Genomic DNA, 25690 nt, shown 5'->3' on the forward strand with positions numbered 1-25690 from the left:
GTGGTATTAGAGTAATAAGACGATCACCGATTTAAACTAAATAAACGTGCCAACAGCGTCTCGCTCATCGTAATAAGAAATAACACTTTTTAATTTGACAAGATAAACTAAGCTAGCAACGAAACGGGAAAATTGAAAAGTTTATAGAAAGTAATATTTGAAAGGATTATTCAAATTTATTTACTACTGCAATTCTATTTTTTAGAATAAATTATAGTAACACATTTATATATTTATGATTATCTTGAATATATAAAAAACAACCGAACCTAAAATTGGAATAAATACTAAAACCATTGCAGGGAGAAATCAAGAGAAATTTGTTACAAATGTATATATATATATTTTTTTGTTCTATAAGAATTTTTCGATTAAATTATTTTTGTTATTTTCAAGATTAACTGCATAGAATTTGAAACTATCGTAGTGATATATAAGATAAATACGAGCATATAAGTATAAGTACTATTAGTAAAATAAGTGTCGAACTAAATTATTCAGTTATTAAGTAATCATTCAACTTACTAGCACAATATAACATTTATGAATCATATAATCTTATATAATAATACCAATCCTTATACCTATGAGATAACAAGACATTCTTGCTCACGAAATATCACTAATCCGCGACACAAATGTATCTCAGGTACGCTTGCTCAGGGACCTGTTAACTCGTCTCATTCATTGCAATGTTCTCATTTGTACCCGATTAGATGTTGTTACTAGAACCGGTTATAGTACAAGATGTCTGAGTCCTGTATTAAATATGTTAGGTATTACGTCTATGGAATAAGGTTACGGTGAAGATACGGGCATTTATAAATATTAAAGTCTTAAAGGTATTAAAGGTATATCAAAGCATTAAAAAGACAATCTCATATAAAATTTAGATTATTTTTATAAATTAACTTTGCAATGTTAATTGAATAATTTTAATTTGGTATTACTTGCTGTTTACCCTGATATTTGTATTCGTCTATCACAAAGACGAGCTATTAACTTAGCAAGCTCATAGTTAAGTACGTTTATAATCAGGTATTATTGGTCAATCATTTACAATGAGAAGCACGTAATGGATAGTTACATGTGGTCCTCATATTAGTCTAGCATAATCCCGCTGTTCACGTGACAATCACGGTGTTGTTAGTTCTCTATTTTAGACTTTTTGAGATCTTTACACATTCTCAGATTCCAGATGATGTGAAACAAATCATGAGGCAGTTGTAGTCCCCGCGGCTGGATCTGGATATGTCACGCCGTGATGTATGCCTATTTTTTGTGCTAGTTTTTGGCGGGAGTCTAGAAAAAACATTTTCCGTAATTATATAGGGTTTAGTGTCTGGGCAAGAAATTATTATGTATATTCCCCCAAGTTTATCTTTTATTAGTTAGTTCGGCGTCAGAAAAGCATATAAATAAAATCGACTATTAAATCAATTATAAACATTAATTATACCTCTTTTTACAAATTAACTTTAATATTAAGGCATTTGAATATATATATATATATATAATATATATACATATTAATATTATATATATATATATACGAAAACATGTATAATTATAAACATTAATTTGTCTTCTCGGAACAAATGTCCTTAACTATTTAGGCATTTGTGATTTTCAAAAGATACAATAAAAATATTAAAGGGAACAAGGAGTATCTTATTCCTTTTAATATTGGAGTTTTTAATTACAGCAATTACAGAAGATTATATTACTCCATCCATTACCAAGTAATCTATACGAAACAAAAATCAAACAGCAACAGTTGTAGTTTATCTTATCCTTAACTAACTTGGCCATTAGTTGCATGCATTTTCTATAATAATACCTTGATGTAACTTATTTTGCACAAATACAAAATATAAGAACTTAATAAATGCATTCTTTTTTAAATTTTAAGACAAATTTTGTAAATTACCAGCTACGAAATCAAACTCCTTATACTGTATAACAATTAAAAAGTTTATCATTGAATGTGAAACAAAAGTGATGATATGGATCTGTCGAAACACTTTTCCTTAATTAACATCACTTACGACTAATTTAATATTCAAATGATAAAACGAGGCACTTTACTATAATGCTCTTAAGAAATTTAAAATAAACTTCTGAAGGCAATATTAGGGCCATATAGTTGTCTCATATTTATTCATTTATGTTTTGGAATTACAAATTTTATGTTAAAAGTATTTGTTTAAATATAGAGGAAATTACAGAACGAGCTTTATAAAGACATTTTATCCATTTCATTCGTACACTGTACATATTTATATGTATTTGCCATACATTCAATCTTAAAAAATCAGTAGAAATGACGGGAAAGTAATAGTATGTGTTAAAGACTGTGGGTTAGACGGCGGAGTTGGCACTGAATCCCTCGGGCCCTATTAGCGAGTGAGTCACCTCCTCCTTGAGTACTTTATTGTTATGTTGCTTTAAAACTGTAAATAGGTGTGTATTGTCCATGCAATTGTACTTTTTTACGGACATTTTCAAATTATGAATAATTTCCCAGATGTATAATTTATTAAACTAATAAATAATGTTATGCTAAACTATCTTTATATCAAAATGTATTTTAATGTATCTGGGTTGCTATGCAGTTCCCAAAGGTTTGGTGAATATTTAATACTATTAAATGGAAATATGTAACCAAATCTAGATTTAAAACACAGCTTACAGTTGTTCTTTCAGCATCTGCTGACCAGAATTGAACGTAATTACATAATTAAATATCTAATCAATAATTAATAGAGAATTAGTGATACAGTATGATATATAAATATGATTATTTTATGCCATCTCTGTATCCTATTTACAATTAGTTTCACCAACTGTTATATTTATAAAATTAAATATTAAAGGCGTTACAATTAAATAACCATTGCTATTTGTGAAGTTAATAGTTATGAAGGATTGTAATCCGAAAACTCTTTCATACTAAATGTTTTGTTTATATTTTTAGTAATTTACATTTGTATGTAAATGAATAATTTTATTAATTCTTTGTAATACTTACTTCCTCAAAAAGTGGTTTATGATCAAAAGGAAATTCTAATAAACTAATTTTTTACAACATTATATAATTATTTTTAAGCTCAAATATGCACATTAATTCCCTATACTATTTCGAAAACATAAGAAAATTAACGTGTATTAAATTAATCACTGAATATAACTTTGTTTCATAAAATAACAAATACAGGGTGATTCATGAAGTTCTCCCCCCACTTCTACAGCACATTTTACTAGTAAAAATAATGAAAAAATGTTATATAAACATAGGTCCGAAAACGCTTCGTTAGCGAGTTACAGCTAGCGAAAGATTTCGCCTGAATTCCTAGGTAAAGAGTAAAATAAAGCCATACTGAACTTTTGGAAAGGTTAATTAAGTAAGAAATATCGTGGATTCTTATGTATTTTTACCTGATAAAGCTAATAAAATAGGTTTCAGAACTCTACCTGTAGTAGTTTTTGAGGGATTCAGGGTTAAATGCAAAAAATTCGGGCACGAAACAATGTTTTTTAAGTTTGATGTACAATAACTTTGTTAAATTGGTAATAAATACATAAAATCAACTAACATTAATTGTAGAGAATTTAATTCTGAGAAAATTGATATAATCAAAGTCTAAAATAAAACAGAAATAAGTACCAAAAAATCGATTTTATTCAGTATAATACATTACTAGTTTTAAGCAAAATTAATCAGATTGGGCCAACCGTACGCACCTTTTTATAATAGATGTTCGAAAATGAGGCCATCACTATCAATACATTTTGCAGCACGTTTTTGTATTCTTAATTTTTCAGGACTTCCCTGTATCTGCACAGCCGAATCCATAATACGGGCAATTAATTCATCACGAGAATTCACTTTTGTCTTGTATACAATGTCTTTCATCCATCCCCAGATGCAATAATCCAATGGAGATAGATCTGGTGATCTTGGTGGCCAAGGGCGAGGCCCTCCACGACCAATCCAGTGTCCAGGAAATTGATGATTTAAGTAAGCAGAAACGGCACGTGAAAAGTGGGGAGGTGCTCCGTCATGCTGGAAGTACAAATTTTGTCTGAGATGTAAAGGAACATTCTCTAACAGCTGCGGCAACTCTTATTGAAGGAAATGCAAATAGAACTCAGCATTTAGGCGTCCAGGTAATAATCAGCCGATTGTGCAAAAGGCCACACCAGACATTGACGCTAAATCGGTGTTGAAAGTTCTGTTCCACTACCTCATGTGGATTTTCTTCTGCCCATGAGTGTTCATTGTGCAAGTTATTGACACCATCCCGAGTGAATTGTGCCTCATCCGTAAACAAAATACGCTTGTAGAGTTGATTATTAATATTCAAAAAGTTGCAAAACTCCAAGCGAAGCGGACCATCCCCTAGCTGTAGATGTTGAACCTTTTGTTTATGAAACGGATAAAATTTGTTTCGATTAAGTGACCTCCACACCGTTGACTGCGAAACTCCTATCCGCCTAGAAATACGTCGTGTACTTACACCTGGACTGCGATGAACAGCATTAATAACAATATCATCATCAAGTTGGACAGCTCGTTCATAATTGGTTCTAGTACTTGGTAGTGATCCTGTTTCCCGAAGAGTACGAAAAGTTCCTGAAATTGTTTTGGTATCTAGAATCCTCCTATTAGGGTAACGTAGTTCATATTCTTCTACAGCAGCTCTAGCATTACCATTACAGTAACCCAAAATAAAAACCATATCAGCGTATTCCTCTGATGTAAATAAGTAAGGCATTTTTTCGCTGAATAAACAATCGAATTATAACTCACAGAAAAATTGCATTTAATAACACGATTCACAGAACCCGATCTCCTGCTGTAGCTTGCAAAACACCACTAATACACAGTTCTAACGTAACAGTACAGAATACCATTGCTGATCAGCTGTTATTCGTGCGTTACCAACTTAGAAATTAATAAAACAAAAAACTGCATTTCGATGATTAGTAAACAGTAATGGGAAAATGTTTGCTTCATTTATTTTCGAACATTTGATGTAAATTTTTATTTAAAAAAAAATACAACGTAATATAACATGATATTTTTATTTACAAACAAATTTATTTAACAGTTAATCTTGTTTTCTCAATTTATCTCATCATTAAGGAACAAACATTTTTTTTTGTTTTATTATAACTAAATACCGTACGGTATTTCTTTACAGCTAGTAATGTATTATACTGAATAAAATAGATTTTTTGGTACTTATTTCTGTTTTATTTTAGACTTTGATTATATCAATTTTCTCAGAATTAAATTCTCTACAATTAATGTTAGTTGATTTTATGTATTTATTACCAATTTAACAAAGTTATTGTACATCAAACTTAAAAAAACATTGTTTCGTGCCCGAATTTTTTGCATTTAACCCTGAATCCCTCAAAAACTACTACAGGTAGAGTTCTGAAACCTATTTTATTAGCTTTATCAGGTAAAAATACATAAGAATCCACGATATTTCTTACTTAATTAACCTTTCCAAAAGTTCAGTATGGCTTTATTTTACTCTTTACCCAGGAATTCAGGCGAAATCTTTCGCTAGCTGTAACTCGCTAACGAAGCATTTTCGGACCTATGTTTATATAACATTTTTTCATTATTTTTACTAGTAAAATGTGCTGTAGAAGTGGGGGGAGAACTTCATGAATCACCCTGTATATCTATTACCAACAAAGGTTGGTAATTTTTACATTTTTCTTTTTTCGTGAGTCACACATTGAACATATTCGAGCCTAGAGAGAGATTAAGAATCTTTCGCATACATACATATCATGTACCCTTGTGAGTACGTACATATGTGATGTCTGAAACTCCTAGAAAGAATTGCCCATTTCCACACATCAGGAAAATAAATTAGGAGTGCATCATTATCATGTTATATAGCAAGCTGCACTGAAATTGCATGCACATTTATTTTATTTTAAATATTTTCTGAGGGCATAAAGGTATGCAATAATCATACAGAAAATATATTTTCATAATCCCATTCCCAGGAGGAAAATAAGAAATACGGATTAGTAATTAATAATCTTCAATGATACTCAGTCAAATCCCATGGCAGAATGGGATTTATCGTACTCGTTTTCGTTTGTAGGAAAAATTAATCATGAACATTATTTCTAGTCTGTACGTTAGTTTGTTCTCGAAATATCTTGTGAACAGAAGATAGCCAACTTCCAGTCCCTCGAGTCCTGGGATAAGGATCAGCCAATAAAATCAATCGTAAATATTTTAAACAAAATTATGAAAAAAGGAAAACTATTATATTCGATTCAATTTTATTTTGTAATTTTATAAATTGTGCGTTATCTCCTCTTAAAATCAAAGCCACTGAGTGAGTTACCTGGTTTCAATTATTATAGCACCAGAAATAATGTATTATTATTGTTGTTATTCAATTGTAAAATTGTCTCGTCATTACAGAACAAGCAAATTAAAAAATATGAATAAAAAAGCTGAATTTCTTCCATTACAGATTTTACTTCACTTACCTACTACTAAAGCTCAAAACGTGAACGCACGAATCTCGAATATGTCATGGTTTCAATAAACATTTAAAAGTTCCCTTGCTTACAAAAATATACATGCAAAAGTAATTTAATATGCCCGGAAGCTTATAATGTTGTACAAAATGAAATTTTTGTAAAAGCTTTTAGTAAATATAGTTAGCAGACTCGTCGTGTTACCTCTCATCATTAAAATATTCATGGCAGTGAATTTTAATGACATATTTAGGGCAAATATCCCCACAAATGGTGCAGAATATCATGACAAAACTTTGGCCTGATAATAAACTAAAATATAATATTGAAATAACTTATTATAATATACACGACTCGTGTGTTACCTAATTCATTATTCAAAATCAATGAGAGGTCAAGTTTGTTATACTTTCTAACAAGTACTTTATTTTGTTTATTTAATAATACATTGTATTATATAATTGTGACATTCAGTATTATTAAACTGTTGAAACGTTTGAAACCCATCACTTAAGCATATCATAATGCCCTGAAAGTAAATTTAAACTCATAAACGTGATATATATCATATGCTTTTAATGGATTGGAACCGATAAATCCTCCGCTGATGTGAATTAATCGAACTGAAACCTCTTCAACTGCAGCAAAAGTTGTAGCTACCGATTAATCATAAAAATTATATACTCACATCATTTAAGTAACATGCATAAGTATGCTCAAAGCAAATATCGGTAAACACATTTGAAACATATAGCGCTGAAATTTCGTTGTGTACCTGAATCAGTTGTCCATGATTTAGAAACCACATTCAACGTTATTCTATATTGAAAAGGCAATATTTTTTAGTATACACTGTAAAATATTATTAAGCTATGTTTATTTCTGCAATGTATACGTTTGTTTCGCAAAATATTAAATTACTTGATATAATTAGCTTTTTATATATTAACTCTCATTGTCAACGAGAAAAAGTGCAGTACTGACAGTTGCCGTGAGGACTACATAATATTTATATTGATCGTAAGCTAAGATATTGTGTGTTAATATACTCATTCTCATTTTCAGTAAGCAAATGTGCACATGTGGAAAGAAAGATGTAAAAGCTGGAAAATATTGTATAGCAAGTTAGTTGGCTTTTATGATGAGATATTATGTGTTAATATATTCACATTCGTTGTTTTCATGTTAATGTGGATTTCTAAGAGTTGGTGTAAGATTGATGTTAAACTAACCCTATTGTTATTGAGATCGACGACCTGTGGGGTGAGACAGTATGTACACGAATGGAGATGATATTGAAATGTAACTTGCATCTTTATTTTGTAACTACTTAAAATGCAATGTATTGTACCAATATATTACATCTAACACAAATACAACGATGTTTAAAAAAGGTATGAAAAAGAAATATATTGCAGTTTCAAGACTCATTCTTAACATTTTGTAATTGTTAATTGTAATTGAATTTGTATTTCCAGACCAAATAATTACTTTAATGACCTTGAATGTGTCTGAACAAGTAAAAAGGTTCAGCAACACGTACAAGAGATAACAAGCCGACCTCAACCCAAAGGTAAACCGAGTGCGGTAGTCAAGTTAGTGTTTCAGTTAACAGTCCAGTTTTTACTCTCTGGCTGACTTATTAACTCCTTTGTGTTTTAAAATCTTAATTAAAAGTCTCTAAAGTAATTAGTGTAAAAGTATAACTAATGATCAAACAGAGACATACGGCGTATCTTCGAAATTTCTCTCATAATTATGTGTTTACAAATAAATACATAAAAGAAAGTTTAGGTTTATTCTTATAACGTAGCATTATTCTAATGATCACAAAGCATTTTAGGGTGTATTATTAGTATCTTCAAAATTTATTTCGTATTTCTGTGATCATAAGGACGCACAAGAGTATAATCTAAAATTTTTATTTAATATACTGTTTAAAAACTTATTTATTCAGTTATTTTTTGTTGAATCATTGTTACCAGAAGGACGAATAAAAAACGCTAACACTCAGCCAGATAAAAAATGACAATAACATCATCGATCTCAGTGTTTCAAGTGCTTCGTTCAAAATTTCAAGGGTACAGATTAGTTCTTTTTTATGGTTTAGTGCTAACAAACAGATATATAGACAGGCACAAATTAAATTCTCCCAATTCCTCATTGATAGCATCACTAGCGCTCAGCCAATGAACCTGTTAAATTGCACTCTGGAATTGCAGGGCAAATATGAAGGCGTGCAGTAAAGGTTTGTAGTAGTTTACAACGGTTTTATTGACATTTCGTTTATCGCCACTCGACTAACGTACACTAGACGTGTTTGTATATCACTACATTGTACATGCAGGAGATTGACAGGTAAATAAAGCAATGTATCACAGTACAACAACAATAAAGTTCCCGTAAAAATTTACTCACCCGCATTATTTTTATGTTAAAGAAAAGTTATGCTTTTACGCTTTTATCTCCTGTATTATTAACCAATTATGCTACTTGTTAAAAAAAATATTTTTCATACATTTTATAATATACTTTTTTGAACTTTAAGTTGCCCCTTTAAATTGAAATATCTTACGTCATACATTAAGTTATATCTATAAATATTTTTTTAATACTCTCTGTGGTTTTTAATATCTACAATTAGTCGTTTATAATTTGTGAGATTAAATAAAAACTTAATAAAAATATGTCATTTCGATAATGCAGCTATAAAATTTCATATTATATTAAATGTTTGCCACTTGTGATGCCGTGACGATTTATTACAATTTCTTTACTAAACTTTATATTTTGTAATACAAATTCTTTATATTTTGCACATTGTTTCAAATTATATGATAATGAAATTAAAGCATATATACTATATTTAAAAGGAAATAAGTACGAATAAATATCTTATTTAAAAGACTCGCCACAACTTATGTGTTTCATTTTTTATTGTTAACTTATTCTTTATTTCTTTCCTAAAATATGGATTTCCTGTATCATATTTAAATTACATATAGTACTCTACTGTAACGTTAGAATACTAGAAACGACTTAACTTCTTGATTATCATGTAATGTAAAGACATAGTACTCAGAAAATCTCTAGCGTGAACCGGGACGTATACACGTGGATATCCCAAGGTTCTATCTCCAAAGTTCATCTTCTTCATCACTTTTGATGAATTGCTCCCGTTGACCCGTCAAGTGGTAGTTTCCTCTCCCCTTTTCCCTTCCAAAATAACAACCAATCACCTTCCTGGATAATATTTTCCCTGAACACTTGACCTCTTTCTGTGGTACACTTATTTATTTATTCACAGTTAAGGTGGAAATATAGCACAGGCTTTGGCAACTAGCGTCTAATTGGTTTCCTGCTGTACTTTTAGATATTAATAATTATTTCAAGTATGTCTACTGTTCCATTTATGAGTTTTTTGCACATTCAGATTTTTCAAATATTAAACCATAATTAAAGTTGGAAAAATAAATATCACCCTTAATATACGAGTATCATTAATCTCAGTTACCGGTAGAATTTTAGTAACTTATAAAAAAATTGAATGAGATAAAATATAGCTTACTCGTATCATCCCAGATTTTCTAATTTAAAATGCGTTAAAAATTGCCAACAAAATTCATTCAAATCTTAAAATGCTCCGGCCTACATTGGGAAAGCCATCTTGAATCAATAAGTGTTAAAAGAAAACCGGCTGGAAAAAAAACATACACAGGCGACTGAAAGGACTATATATCATGATTGATTACAGTCCATCGAGTAATTTAAAGTACGAAAGTACTCGTAGATTAGGTATTATATAATTTGCATTGTATTTTTAGCTTGCCGATTAACACAGATAAATACTGTACATTTATTCCTAAGCTATCTTGTTTCTGTGTTAACATCGTAAAATAATCGTTAACATAATTGAGTAAAGTACGTACATCTAATCCAGACAAAACGAACTGAAACAGCTACGAAGTTAAACGATTCTTTGTGATCGAGAAAATCTTTCTGAATCCTTAGATGATTAGTACAAAAATTGGTTAAAATTCAGACGAAATTTTAAGTGAATGTATTGATCTGAATACTATTTCACTGTCATTATCATTTTCCTATAAATAGATCGACATTGTAACATACTATTCGAAAAAACCTGTACTACATTTATTAGTTTAGGCTATAAAGTTATTTTAAAAATCATACTTATCACTTTTACCCTCTCGAAAGGCCATTGTACATTTTAGCTCAAAATAATAGAAACTTGTCCCAAGAACTAATCTCATTTTGCGGAAGTGATGCTTTTCTTTATTAATCTAAGTTTTGCTAACATATCTAATCTAAACTGTTCTGTATTAAAGAACATATCTCCACCGATTTATTTTTTGATTTTCATTTTGTTTTTCTATGATAACTTTTTAATAACCAAACAAACTAGGTTTTTAATGTTAAAAGTTTTAACTTGGTTGTATATTAGCAAACACAATTTTAATAATAAAGGAAAACATGATGATGAAACACTCAATTGAATAATTCATTAAGTGTGGAAAAATAAACAACACACCGCTGCAAATTAAGGTGTCAGTAAATAATCGGATTTGGGATTGGATTGCCACCTAATGTAATATGCCAGCACCAGAGGTAACAAAGTTAGTGTTATCATTGGAAACAGTCACCATAATATAGTTACGTAGCCTGTTATTTTTAGATATTGTGTCACTGTGTTACAAACAAGAATATTGCGTATAGGAAAGGAATGTACTTTATGTATGGACACAACATTAATAACTAATTTTATCTGAGTTTCATCAATGTGTTTGTTCCAAATAGAATAATCTTATGGGTAAATTAAATCATTCTTTGCTTTTTTGCAGTTAATTGTATAGAACTTGATTAATTTTGATGATTGAGGTGATTAATATATCATATAGTTAATATTGAAGATTTTATTTAGAATAAAGTGTAAAGTGTTAAAATCTTTTGTAAAGAGTTGTTTTGTAGCGATACATATGAAATACTTGTTAAAGTAAACAATAAAAGGTTGCTCACGTTACTGCATTATTCATGCTCGATTCAGTTCCTCTGGTGTGTAAGCTAATTTAATAAAATGTAACAATAATACTCATGCTGTAAAAGTCCATTCATTTCTGCTCATTATACTATAAATAGATAACATCATAAAGTTCTTTCTGTAAGTATAATAATATATATCTAAATAAATAGATTTATTTATTTAATGGTTAATGTACACTGATGATGGTTAAACACCGTAACACGTATATATCAATAAAAAGATTCTTACAAGAATTTTAGTTACTTTTCATTTCATTAATATATATATATATATATATATATATATATTAATGAAATGAAAAGTAACTAAAATTCTTGTAAGAATCTTTTTATTGATATATACGTGTTACGGTATATATATATATATATATATATATATATATATATATTAACTTCGGGTGTATAAACGCAGAATTGCTCTATTACAACAATTATTACAACATTTACATTAAAATCGAAAGTACCCTTTGGTCTGAATAAAAGATGAAATGATAAATTGTTTTTATTATGTATTATTTTTTCTAAATTCTTTCTCTGTTCATGATATTTCTTTTTGGTGTTAATCACATGTTCAAAAAATCCTGTTTATTTATTTTTTTATTTATTTTATTTTGTTTGCCGTGTTGTTATTTTTATTATACCTTTTTGAAAACGGCAAAGCCGAAATATTAAAGGAACTATATATATATATATATATATGTATATGTATTTATATATATATATATATATATCTATATATTTATATATAAAACCCTATAAGTGGAGTCAATAATATAATATTAATCTAGTTCATCAATCAGTGTATATAAGTCACTACATAAGTTTAGAAATCAATCACAATGATGAAATTGCTTTAATTGCAGGATGTAAAAATGTAACCCAATGTTTAAGCTTTAATTTTAATATTTTTTTTATCAAAATGTGCGTTCCGCCAGAAAAATAGATGCCAGATTTTATCAGATTGTGCAGACTTTTACATCGAGGTCTATTGTGTCGTCAATATCTTTTGTCGAGTCACACCTTATGAAGGTATCTGTATCCTCGTAATGAACACAATTTTATCCATTGCCAGGCCCTACGAGGATCTCATGCGGCGCAGTATGGAAAGAAATATAGAGGTTTTCAAACAAAAATTAAATTTTAGACACATTTTGAGTGAAGAGAGCTGGGGTAGAGTGTATAAAAACAACACTCAACACACTATACTCTTTTAGGAATAGGGAATTATTTTATATCGATTGTTGGACCGGAAAGGTTAGTTAACCTAGTTGTACTAACAATAAAAAAACCGTGTAAGCTTGTCATTAAAGACGTAATTAATACATTCAATAATATTAAAGGTAGGCGTAAAAAACCTGAAACAATCAGTTTCACGTTTTGCAAAAGTTTTAAAATGAACTAATTGTTTCAGCTGTCAATAAACAATTTTGTTATTGAATAGTTTTGATAAATAAATTTCGTCATTTTGCCTAATAACTTAACCTATATTAAAGTTTCCTATATTAAAATACTATGAAAATAATGTACTTCGTATATTGTATTTAAGTGCTATTAGTAGCACTTACATATTACACATCAATAATAAAAAAGTGCATATACCGTTATTACATAAAATACTTGATTGATTTATTGAATTATTTTTTGAAGGTAATTATAGGAATGCTTATGTATTTCAGTAAGAATATTAGCATATATAATGCACATGAACAATATAATTTATCGTTCCATGAGCGATCAAAAACCCAGTTCGTGCTAAGTAGAAAACATCCACCGATGCTGCATTAATTGTCTAGCCACTAATATTTATGGCATTTCTGTGGCCCATTCCAACCACCTATAAAACGAAATGATGTTATCTGGCCAGTCCATTTTCTATACATAAATGGCTCGTTATAACCCTAATGAGTGACCTTAACTAACAAAGTAATTGGCTTAACCGACAAAGCTAAATAAATGTTAACCGTTTTTATTTTTAATATTAAATGTTTTCATTACAAGTAGCGCAAATATTAAAAATGTATTCAGTGAATTTATTTAAGAAAGATTAATGTTCTATCATTGTTTTGAATTAAAAACATATAAATCATGCTTAATGCTCAGTTACTTTTCGTGATATACAGATACAGTCGGAGGAATTTAGCTGTGCTCGTGCAGCCCTAATACTACCCTTTCAAAAAACGAACGCTATCTGTGTGGCGGGTTACGTTTACGTGCTAGCCGCTGAGATGAAGGCGCAAGAATCTCTTAACGACTTTACGTTATTTTCAAAAACACGTTAAACAACAATATAACAACTGAAAAACAATGATAAGTCCTATTATTGTTATTATTTGGTATTCTCTTATTATTTAATTTACAATCACTTCAATAATATTTAATTAATTTTTCAAATGCTAGAATATAATTTTCCAATAACAAATGTTACTTACAATGATTGTTTTTTCATTGGAGTTCTTCAATTCCACTCAAGTTGTCCTCCTCTTCTGGGTCACTGTCACTGCTGTCTGTATCCGAACCAACTGATATAATAAGGGATTCTATAATATTGTCAATCTGGAGTTCTGTGGCTGCATAGTCCCTTTCTATTTTCTCTACGTGCTTGCACTTTACTGACCACTCTTCTGCGCCCATACTTGATATCTTGTCTTCGCATAGAGCTTTAGCTTGATACGTAGTGAAAGATGTATTTCTTATAACCACATGATGTTGACTTCGGCCCAAATTAACTCAATGGGATTGAGGTCTGGGTGGTAGGGCGGAAGTCGTAAGATGTCATGACTCTGTAGTTGAACAGTTTCGTCCAAGGCGTACCGGGCATGCCTTTGTTTATATAGCTGCACAAGTTTGTAGAGTTCAGGATAAAAGGATATCGTCGCGGAATGGTATTCCGATTTTTAAAAGCCACAACTTCATATATTGCTTCCTACTTTTTGAAGTAGGAGCTTTATCAATTTGTATGTTATGGTAGGGCGCGTTATCGAATACTAGTACTGAATTTGGTTCTAAATTCGGTAACACTTTTTCCTTTATCCACTTCATAAAAATGTCCCCATTCACATTGTCGTGGTAGTCTCCACTATGGTTGCTTGCTTTCCAACATGTAAAAGCATTGGGCAAGAACCCTGTCTCTCCATCCGCATGGATAATTATTAGTCTCTCGCCCTTGGAAATCAGCACGTGTAACCCTTCATTTGAGCCATTTGACCAAGTTTGTAGATACATGAGACGATAGTATATAAGATTCGTCTAAATAAATTATGGGGCGTCCTTGTTCCCTGTAATTTTTCAACGCTCTCAAGTATGTTATCCTCTTCTCTCGGATTTCTAGCTTTTCAATTAATAATTTCCTATTGTTTACCGCCCTTCTCTAAGTAAATTCCAGGTCCTTTAATACCCACCTAAATTTTTTCTCACAACCCTGGAAATATATTTTGTCCCTTAGCGCCTCCCTCAAAAGTTATGCAGTCGGTATTCGATGTTCTTCAACATGGAAGTTGTCAACTATTCTACGTCGTTGACGGTTTAGTAAAACTTGCCTCACACATGTTACTAACCTTCAACTTGTTAAGTTAACTGTTTATTTTGGTCACAACTCGCTCTGACACTCCAGTTGCTGTAGCAGTTCTTTGGCGAGCCTTTGACAACGGAATTTTAACAGTTTGATGGTCTGCCTCTTCCTTCATAAATTTATAAACATTAATCACAATTTCGCAAGCCTGACTATGAATAGGCTTTTGACTTTTGACTTTAACTCAACAGACATTATCGGTAAAAGCGAAGCACAAGCTACACTCAGCACTGTCACAAAACAGACTGATTGTAGCGAGTGCGATGAGTTATTAGGGTCAATACGATTCCTGAAAGGAGGGTTTTAACCATGAGTCAAAGGAAATGTTTTCGGGACGCAGCGCATAATGCAACCCCCCCACCCCTCCCGCCCATCGCCACACACTCCAGGTCACGCGCACAGCTAAAGTCCTCGAACTGTACACAGGCTGACATATAGCCAGAGAGAAAATAAATTTTTCAATTCCCTCGAGTGATTAGCTTTGCTGAGGCTCAGAAAAGTCCTAAGTATGTAATGTTATAAATCGTTGTGTATAAAAGAGTATGTATGCTATGTGTAGCTATTTTTATTACTCATATAACCACTAATAAATCTCCAGACTTTTACAGTAAAGTTTTAAAATTCAATTGAACATTAATGGTAAAGAATTTGTTTTACTGTTAGATATAACATCGCAATAATTTTATTATTGTTGAAAACCTTATTAAAATACTTGCATGGATTAAATATATAAGAATAACCAATTTACAGGCTTATAAAATATAGACTAATACGTTTGTTAAAGTAATAAATGGTTTGATACTTTAAATATATTACATCCCTCGTTGAATAGAAGTGTGGGTTTACAAATGTGCAGGTGCATATTTTCACAAGAGTAAAGCCATCCAAAAAGATATATATATATATATATATATATATATATATATATATATATATATATATATATATATATATATGGAGTTATTTTCTTTTTAGTTACGGCCCATTTGGAATGAATATCCAAAACACATTAAGATGCTAATCTAGAGTTTATAATGAAGTATATAATAAATAATGTTTTCATGGGAGAAGACATGCTTGTTAAAATTTGTTAGCTTTGATATTGTGTTTTAGAAATAGAGCAAACTTGGACACCTAATACATCTTACTGTGCAGATCACTTAACGCAGGGACACCAACCGCTGCCTCCCCGTCGATAATGCACAGATTGTGACACAACTTAGAGCACAAGCCTCACAAGCGAGTCGACTATATTACAAATATAATAACTCCCTCTCCGTTAGTTGGACCAGAAAAAAGTACGCTACATTGCATGGCGCTTAACAAGTTTCACTTAAGCAATAAGCCCAATTTGGAGAATGTAGTTTATTACGGCATATTGTTAAAGTTTCATATTATTTAGTTTGTTTGTAAATGAACTTATTGTGTGATTGGTGCCATCAGGATTACCCAGGGAAAAATTTTAATATTCTCGCTAACCTTGACAAATATCCTATGAAGTGACATGCACCATTGTAGAAACCGATATTGGTTATACAGGGTGATTCAAATCTAAACGGCAATCTCTCGAGAGCTTATTCTATAGCTAAAAACAAGTAAAAAAGTTCATATAACCATATGCCCGGAAACGCTTCGTTAGCGAGTTACGCCTAGCGAAAGATTTCGCCCGGATTTCCGAACCCTTGGTGAAGTCAGGCCGTAATAAAAATGGTAATGGTAGTTACAAAGATACAAATACGATTGTTTTTTATGTTTTTATATCTGAAAAATTTATTAAAATTCGTCCCAGAGCTGTAAATGCAATACTTTCAGAGATATCTTACGTAAAACACAAGAATTGGTGCAAAGAAATAACACATTTTTGTGTTTAACGTAAGACTACTTCCATAAATGTCAAATAAAGGTAATTTTTTTCTTAAACAGATTTGTAGAACATTTAATTCTGAAAAGATTCATGTGAATTACTTAGGAAAAAAATTAATAATAGGTATTGAAATTTAGCTTTATTTAAAAATAAAACAGACGCACAAAAATGCATATTCTTATCTGCATAAAATATTAAGTAATGTTTAGGTTGTGAGTAACAGCTGATCATTTATTCTAGACTGAACATTAACATAAAATGTATTTACCTTTATAAAACTGTAATAATCACCTATAATAGTTGCTCAAAGTGTCCTCCGTTGTTAGCAATGCATGTTTTCGCACGACGAATCCACTCTTTTCTAGCGCGTTTCATAACGTTTGGAGCATTCTTGATAGTTTCTGCCGCCTCTGTAATGCGATTACGTAACTCCTCTATGGTGTTAATCCGTTTTGAATAAACAATTGACTTCATCCAACCCCATAAGAAAAAGTCTGCTGGCGTGAGGTCAGGAGAATTTGGTGGCCATTTTACTGGTCCATTTCGACCAATCCATTGTCTACCGTATGTATCATTTAAATAGTTTTTCACATCATTAGAAAAATGTGGAGGTGCTCCGTCGTGCATAAACCATGCATTTATTCTGTTTTGAACAGGAATATCTTCCAAGAGGGTAGGCAGGTTTGTTCTTAAAAAAGTTAAGTACACTTGTATAAAATATTTCCAAATAATCACAGGATCTCACAAAATACAACCTTCACACGCCACAATACAAAAACCTCCATAAAGGTTATTCAAATATTACTTCATGAACTTAATTGTTGATCAGCTGATATTGCCAACCTTTGCAAAGAAAATATGACGATAAAAAGTGTTGAATAAATGATCAGCTGTTACTCACAACCTAAACATTACTTAATATTTTATGCAGATAAGAATATGCATTTTTGTGCGTCTGTTTTATTTTTAAATAAAGCTAAATTTCAATACCTATTATTAATTTTTTTCCTAAGTAGTTCACATGAATCTTTTTAGAATTAAATTTTCTACAAATCTGTTTAAAAAAAATGACCTTTATTTAACATTTATGGAAGTAATCTTACGTTAAACACAAAAATGTGTTATTTCTTTGCACCAATTCTTGTGTTTTACGTAAGATATCTCTGAAAGTATTGCATTTACAGCTCTGGGACGAATTTTAATAAATTTTTCAGATATAAAAACATAAAAAACAATCGTATTTGTATTTTTGTAACTACCTTTACCATTTTTATACGGCCTGACTTCACCAAGGGTTCTGAAATCCGGGCGAAATCTTTCGCTAGGCGTAACTCGCTAACGAAGCGTTACCGGGCATATGGTTATATGAACTTTTTTACTTGTTTTTAGCTATAGAATAAGCTTCCGAGAGATTGCCGTTTAGTTTTGAATCACCCTGTATAAATATGAAGTTTCCTGCAAAATTTAAAGCCTATGCATAATTTCTTTCTCTTTACGTCGTGCTCTCAGACAAACAGAAATGAATTTTCCAGCTCCAAGAGTCAAATGCTACATAATTGGTCCAATTCTAAGCCAATTAATGCAGTCTGCCTAATAACGGTTCACTTAAGTTTATCTAGTTAGAGGCTCAGATCAGGGGTATAACCAGAAGATGAAGAAATATAACAGGGTGTAGTGAGACATTGTGAGCGATGTTGTCTTCACGCAGGCTAATAGCAATTTATTACATTTTGATCATCTTTAAACATTCTAATCTTGATGTTACAATGACCTTAGTTGAATTATCTCTCGTTAGGAAAATAATATAGGATTATATTTCCAGAATAAAATTCCTTGCAGTGATGGCATACAATATAAGTGATGATATCAGACAAAGTTTGTGACACCACATTGTTTGAAACGCCCAGTAGGTAAGATATAAGAATGCGCAAAATGTACAATAGTAAATCTTTATAAAACAGAGCTTTTGTAAAGCTCCCTTTAGTCTGCCTTCGACAGTAAAAGAAAACGCCACTTTCTGACATGGGCGATACTCAATTGAAAACTTGATTTATTGAGCCTTCCTCTCCTTTTCACCTATTTAAGTGTTTTCAAAGCTTTATGGAAAACACGTAATCCTTACATTTTATAAGATATATCTTGAAATCAAATGAAATATGCCTTTATTCAAGAGGCGGTGTTAGGGGCTTTATATCTTATTGGCGAAGCATGTATTTCTTTATAATTACATATTTGTTTTTACATATATTGTTTTCGTTATTCATTTAATTAATGTAACTCCTTGAAAAGGAATAATTGTAACGTCCATTGTAATTATTTTTTACACTTGTGTGCATTGAGAACACATTTTTTTATGTAAGACGGCCCGTACTGTCCCAACACAAAGAATCTGATGTATAGACTTTAAATCTTTACTTTGTATCTACATGGGCTATAATATAGACATGTGCATGGGCTTTGGCAAAGATTGCTCTTACTGTTATCCATGATGGCAGTGGAAAAATCGTACTATTAACCAATATAAAAACCAAGCTGATAAAGTGGTCTTGTGCAAGGTTGTGGCGATATTTTTTTCTATTGATTGGTAAAATTTGATCAAACCTTTCAATAGACATTGTATGTCTTTGTTTATTCGAGATAGGCTATCTTTGGTACATAGCCAAGGTAAAGAATTGTGATTATAAAGGAGAGAATGGGATCTGGATGATCATTAGGAAAGTCTATAAATCATGGTAATATTATCTGGAAGGAATTGAGCTATAAACTGGAAATTGTGCGTAATTTGGTGTCACTAATTGTTGTGTCATGTTTTACTTTTTTCTTTAACCATTGCTTTTTTCCTCTGGACAAATCGAGAGTGAATTGAGCTTTAGATTTACAACTTTGACAATTTTTATATCATTGAGGATTCTTGCAAAGTTCTACTTACACTTCTGCCTTTGTGTTGTTTTTCCGCTGGGTATTTAAAGAATGTATTGAGCTATAGACATGAAATTTTGCTAAATTCAGCGGAGGATCTGAAAAAATCTACTTGTTCCTCTATCTTTGTGCTTTTTTCCCTACGGTTATATCATAAATCAATTGAGATATAGACTGGAAATTGTTCCTAAATTAGTATTAGTAGGAGTTATAGCAAAATTCCACTTTTGCCCCTACATCTGTGTTTGTTTTTTGGTGGGTATCTCAAGAACGAGGTGGAGCTATAGATTGGAAGGTGTACATGTAAATGCATTTCTTCATAAGCAATTTGCTGTGAGACATATCTCATTATGTTATTTGGCTGAGCGTTTACGTAGCTATCCGCACTATCCGTAGAACATTTCGCAATTTAGCAATTTAATTTGTATTATTAAAATTTTGCGTAGAACGGTGCTATTGCATGCCTATGTATAATATATATAATATTTGCGCGCTCCATTACACAGACATATCGATAGTTGAATAAGATATAATACAAATAGTTCATGCAGCTTTAGAGAGACCCTATTAGGATATGTGATCAGGAGTACTCCAAACCTGTTAAGTTTTATTATTTTGTCTTATACTCACATAAACCCTTAACTTAAGCAATAATAAATGCTCCTTACATTTTATATATATATATATATATATATATATATATAAAACAACAGTGTTATTCTTAATATAGATTTGTAACCAATATAAAAGATAAAGTGATAAGAAGGTACAAATAGTAATCTACCTCAACCCTATCGTTCGGAGAGTTTACTTAGGATCAGCTGTAATTATCCCTCGATCTGGATTCAAGCACAACGATAAATGTTACACTGTTGTGGATTTTATACAAATTAATTGAAGGAAAATAAAACAATGTATGTAAATAATACATGCTTAATTCGTATTACACATTTATAAATATAATAATTCGATTATAAATCTGAATATTTATAAACATTTAAAAATGTGGTTTAAATTCCGAAATATAAATGCTACCTCAGTTCTTAAGTGATTTGGTGATGCTCACACATACTGGTAATTCTAAAAGTTCAATTTGCCTAGAGGTTCTAGTTATATCCTTACGTTCAGTCTTGGCAGTTATATTCATAGTATAATTTCACGCCTTTTAAATGCAATACAAGAATCAACGAATACAAGCAGGCAAATTATAACGTTTTTTCGAGTTCCCGATTTTATAGTTTATTGTATACTATAATTCCTTTTTTTTATACACAACACTAATGATAGAAAAATGTTTTAAACGATAAAGACATTTTTACATTAATAAGTTTTATACATTTTAAAGTACACCTAACAATCACACTAATCAGGCACATTAGCCAGAGAATGCCATGTTGCCTTTAAACCCATTTTAAGCAGCATTCTAATTCGGAACTGCTAAAAAACTTTTAATTGGAAAATCTAGAATCTCAGTTAATTCTGAAATCAATAATTTAATTAAGAACTCCGAAAAAAAACATTTGTATATATTAGAAATAAAATTCTCTTTTTCTAATGGCTACTTAGCTAAAATAAATAAAATGTAATTTGAAGATTGCAAAATATTTTCCACACTGTATGCACAGGATCAGAGAGTCATATACCTTGTATAAATTTATAAAATATTAATTGACGCTTGTGCTTTGTTTAAACATGTTATTAAAATAATCAGAAAATATTTTCCGTATTTAGTGAGTAGATCATCTGTTTCACCAATTAATATAACTTCTGGGTCACATTAAGTTAAAAACATAAAAATAGTCAACAATAATACAAAACATGACTTTTTCTTACAATCTTAAAATCTACTTAAAATCTAGTTTTCCCTGATTTGTATGTATATTTTCCATGTCTATTTTTGTGTCTTAGGTAAGTTTCAAATACGAAACTTCGATAAATTATATAAAGGATTTTTAGTTTGTACTAAAAATGTGTCATGAAATTTAAAAGAGTAGAATCAAGCTAGTGAGATTTTAATGGATAGAATAGTACATAATGCTATTGTAAGTAAATACAGACAATTTGTTGACACTGCATTTTAAATGAATACCTTTGTACGGGAGATTTCAGTAAATACAACTTAAGTGTTTACCTTCTCGAACGCAGTTTACTGTGAAGGAAGAGAGTTATAAATATCTAATCAGTGTTAACAGATAAAGAGAGATCTTAATCAAATATAAGAGAATAGATGTAAAGCTGCAGCACTAGGTAATTCGAACCTTTTTTTATTTTAGGAGTTGAAAATTAGGGGTTAACTTTATGTGTCAACGATAATTATAGTTCACCGACTAGTATGATAAAATCCAACCAACTTAGGGTGAAAATATGGGTGTTTTATCTACAAAGTAATTATTTTACGCAAGTCAATTTTATAATTTAAAGAAATGAGTCATAAGTTTAGTTATACGCAAAAACGTTAGCTAAACATAATGGAACATTAATCTTTTGGAATTACCTGTGTTAATTTTCATTCGCATAGATATAACTATGGATATAATTATATGGTTTTATAACTAACATAATTTTGGTTGTTTTTTTCGGGATGATGCCACAGAGTAAAAACCATTATTTATATTCAATTAATATAAACCCCTTTGATTAGAAGGATTTTAACTACAACTAGCTTAGGAATATTATGAGGAACATTAAAAAATGATAAATTTGTAAACGGCTTTGCAGCTAAGGTTAGCCGAGATGGGCATGGAACTTTGAAATGCAGGGACCTGTCAGAAACATGATACTCCCTGATTCCAAAAGCTCTTAGATTCCAGGAGTTGCTAGCAGACGAACGCTCCAGGGAAAGAAAGCTTCTACAGATTCAGAGAGCCCAGGTCCCCGGAGCTTCCACAGACATGCAGCTACTTGAAGCTGAGACCTCAGTGCATTTTTCAGGTATGTAATTTCCATTTTAGAGACTCATAAACCAGACGGTCTAGTTCTGTTAGCTTTGAATCTACCGATAACATCAACTGTAACAGAATCAAAATTAGTCTGTTATCATATTTTGAACCCAGCATGTACCATAAAATAATAATTCGTAATTTTATATATAACACTTTATTAATGGCTGGAACAGTTTTATTTTCCTCGGTCTGTCTGCATTATATCTTTAAACAGACTTGATATTTTACAAAAAGATTCATTTAATATATATATATATATATATATATATATATATATATTATATATGTATGTGTATATATAATGATGTTGATGGAAACTAACAATGTTTAAAGTGATTGTTTCATTATCATTAAATATAATGTTTTCAATAAATAATTCTCTATTCAGATTGGTGAATAATCCTTACACATTATTTGCTCAAGCAGTTTAATGTGTTTCCCGGATAGTATATGTAATAGTTTTTCATTTTAGAATGTGAAAATCCGGATGGATTCAAGAAAGTACCCAATTAGCCTTAATCATCTATACGATAACATTTCGAGAGATTGCTATAATTTCAAGAATCGAAAAACATCAATCAAACAAGACATTGATGAGGACTCTGTCAATGTTAGGCTGTCGTTTCATTTGTTTATCAAGCTACTACAACTTTAATAGGATTTTACTGCTCTTTTAACTAGAGATGATAAGAAGGATTTAGATAAATTATTTGCACGAATATTAACTGTAATTAAAATAAGATTTTCACACAAATAATAAGAATATTTATTTAATTATAATTAATCCAATTATGGTAACCGTATCTAAAGCTTTCAAATTCCGTCACTACATAAAAACATATATAATTCAAGGTTTACATAGCCACAATTTAATCACAAGTGCCACACAGGACATGAATAGGAAGAGTACATTGGGAAGTAAAGTACGAGTAATGTATGTATGCAAAGGGCAAACATTTCTATCGCCTAATTAGTTTCCTTCTCCAACTTTATGAAATTTCAGAAACTCGAAAATATACATATAGGGTTTTTAAAGCTACATTGGTTTATATTTTTATTAAAAACTAAATTAAACGAAAATTTTGGGAACAGAATATTGGGATTTAATTAATTAGATTGTGAAAAGTCAGAGTATAAACGAACATGTAATCCTTTGGCAAGTTAGTACTGGTAGTTTTAAATTGTTAGGAAGGCGGTAGACTGCCTTGAATTGATTAGAACTTGTCTTGTTACGGCTATTGTTCTCCTTGTTCGATACAGCTGAACCAATGAGAGAACACCGCGGATGTACAGTAGAATTGCTTGAAGGGAGGGAATATATAAGCGCCAACTCATAATTTTCGCCCTTCGTTTGGTAATTTTCGTGAATTAAGTGCATTACAGTGCGCCGTGTTTCTAAATTTTTTCCGGGAGGGATTTTGAGGAAAAAAATTAATTCATAGAAACTACAGAGCAATCTGAATAACAGATGAACAATAGAGCACAATAGAATCATACAAATTGAATTTGGTTCATACTTGCAAGAAAATGTGAATTAAAATTGAACTTTGTTAATAACTTTAATTGAGATTTGGTAATTTAGTAATTTATTAACATTTAATTGGAACTGTTTTATTGTGAATTATTAATTGGAAATTAATTGAACATTAATTATTGTTTGAAATAGTTGTATCTAAGCTGCAAAGACTTTGAAAGTTAAGGTACAACTAGTTAAAGGAGAAGTTTAAATTTTAAGTTTTGAATTGTCAGTGAACTTAGAAGTAAACATTTTTATTTTAGTTATTTCCAAGTGGTAGTTGATTTTTATATTAAAAATTAATTATTTTATTTTAAAAGAGAGCTCTGAATTTAGTTTGATGTATTTGATTAATATTTTTATTTCTTGCCAAAGGAATTTTTAAATTTACTAAACAGTTTGTCAATTCTTTGTGGAAAATAGAGTGATGAAAATTCTGAAACTTTGAACTTATTAATTTGCCAGTTTAAAATAAATCCATTATTTCTATTTAGAACTGTGGTTTTTATTTTAGACAAACCAGATAGTATTTAATAGTTAACAATTTATTAATAAATTGTACTGAATATTCACTCGGAGCTTACTAATAAAAAAATATTTTATATCGTCTTGGATATCTACAATCCAAGTCATTATAATACATACGTATGTCTTATAGCAGATAGAAAATAAATGAATGTTTATGAAGATCAACTACCCATATGGGTTTAAATAGATCGTAAACTATACACAAATATTTCTACCTTTTAAAGACCGGATATCCTATAAAGATGTCATTTGACATAAAGGTATCCATTGCTACTGACAAAGATTTTTCATGAATATCAAACTCCGTCCTAAGGAGAATCTCAATAAATAGTACTTCAATACAATGAAATGTTTTATTTTTAAATTCCTCTGCCTTATAGTCATAAAATCTGATACATTCATTACCTCATAAAAATTATAAAGAAAACTAGAGCATTTACATGAACATCAAACATACAACATACAAAGTTAACGATACAAATTCTCTAAATTAAAAGTTACAATCAATTATGTAATAGCAAAACTTATAGAACCTTAAGTAATTCGAAGTGTGTAGCTATGCATGTTATAGTAGGCGTGCCATATCCACGTATAACACGAGCTCAAGCCTAGTTGTATGTGGAAGGCGGGGATATAATATGGCTCAGGAAAGTTGAGAGGACAGTTTGTCTCAACAATTTACGTTACTCTACAGTTGGTGCAAAAATGGTCAAAATCCCTGACCTAAGAACACTCTAGCTTTTGATTTTACTGAAGTAAAGCTTAGCCAG

Source organism: Homalodisca vitripennis, chromosome 2 (genome assembly GCF_021130785.1).
Source record: "Homalodisca vitripennis isolate AUS2020 chromosome 2, UT_GWSS_2.1, whole genome shotgun sequence".
Lineage (NCBI taxonomy): Eukaryota > Metazoa > Arthropoda > Insecta > Hemiptera > Cicadellidae > Homalodisca > Homalodisca vitripennis.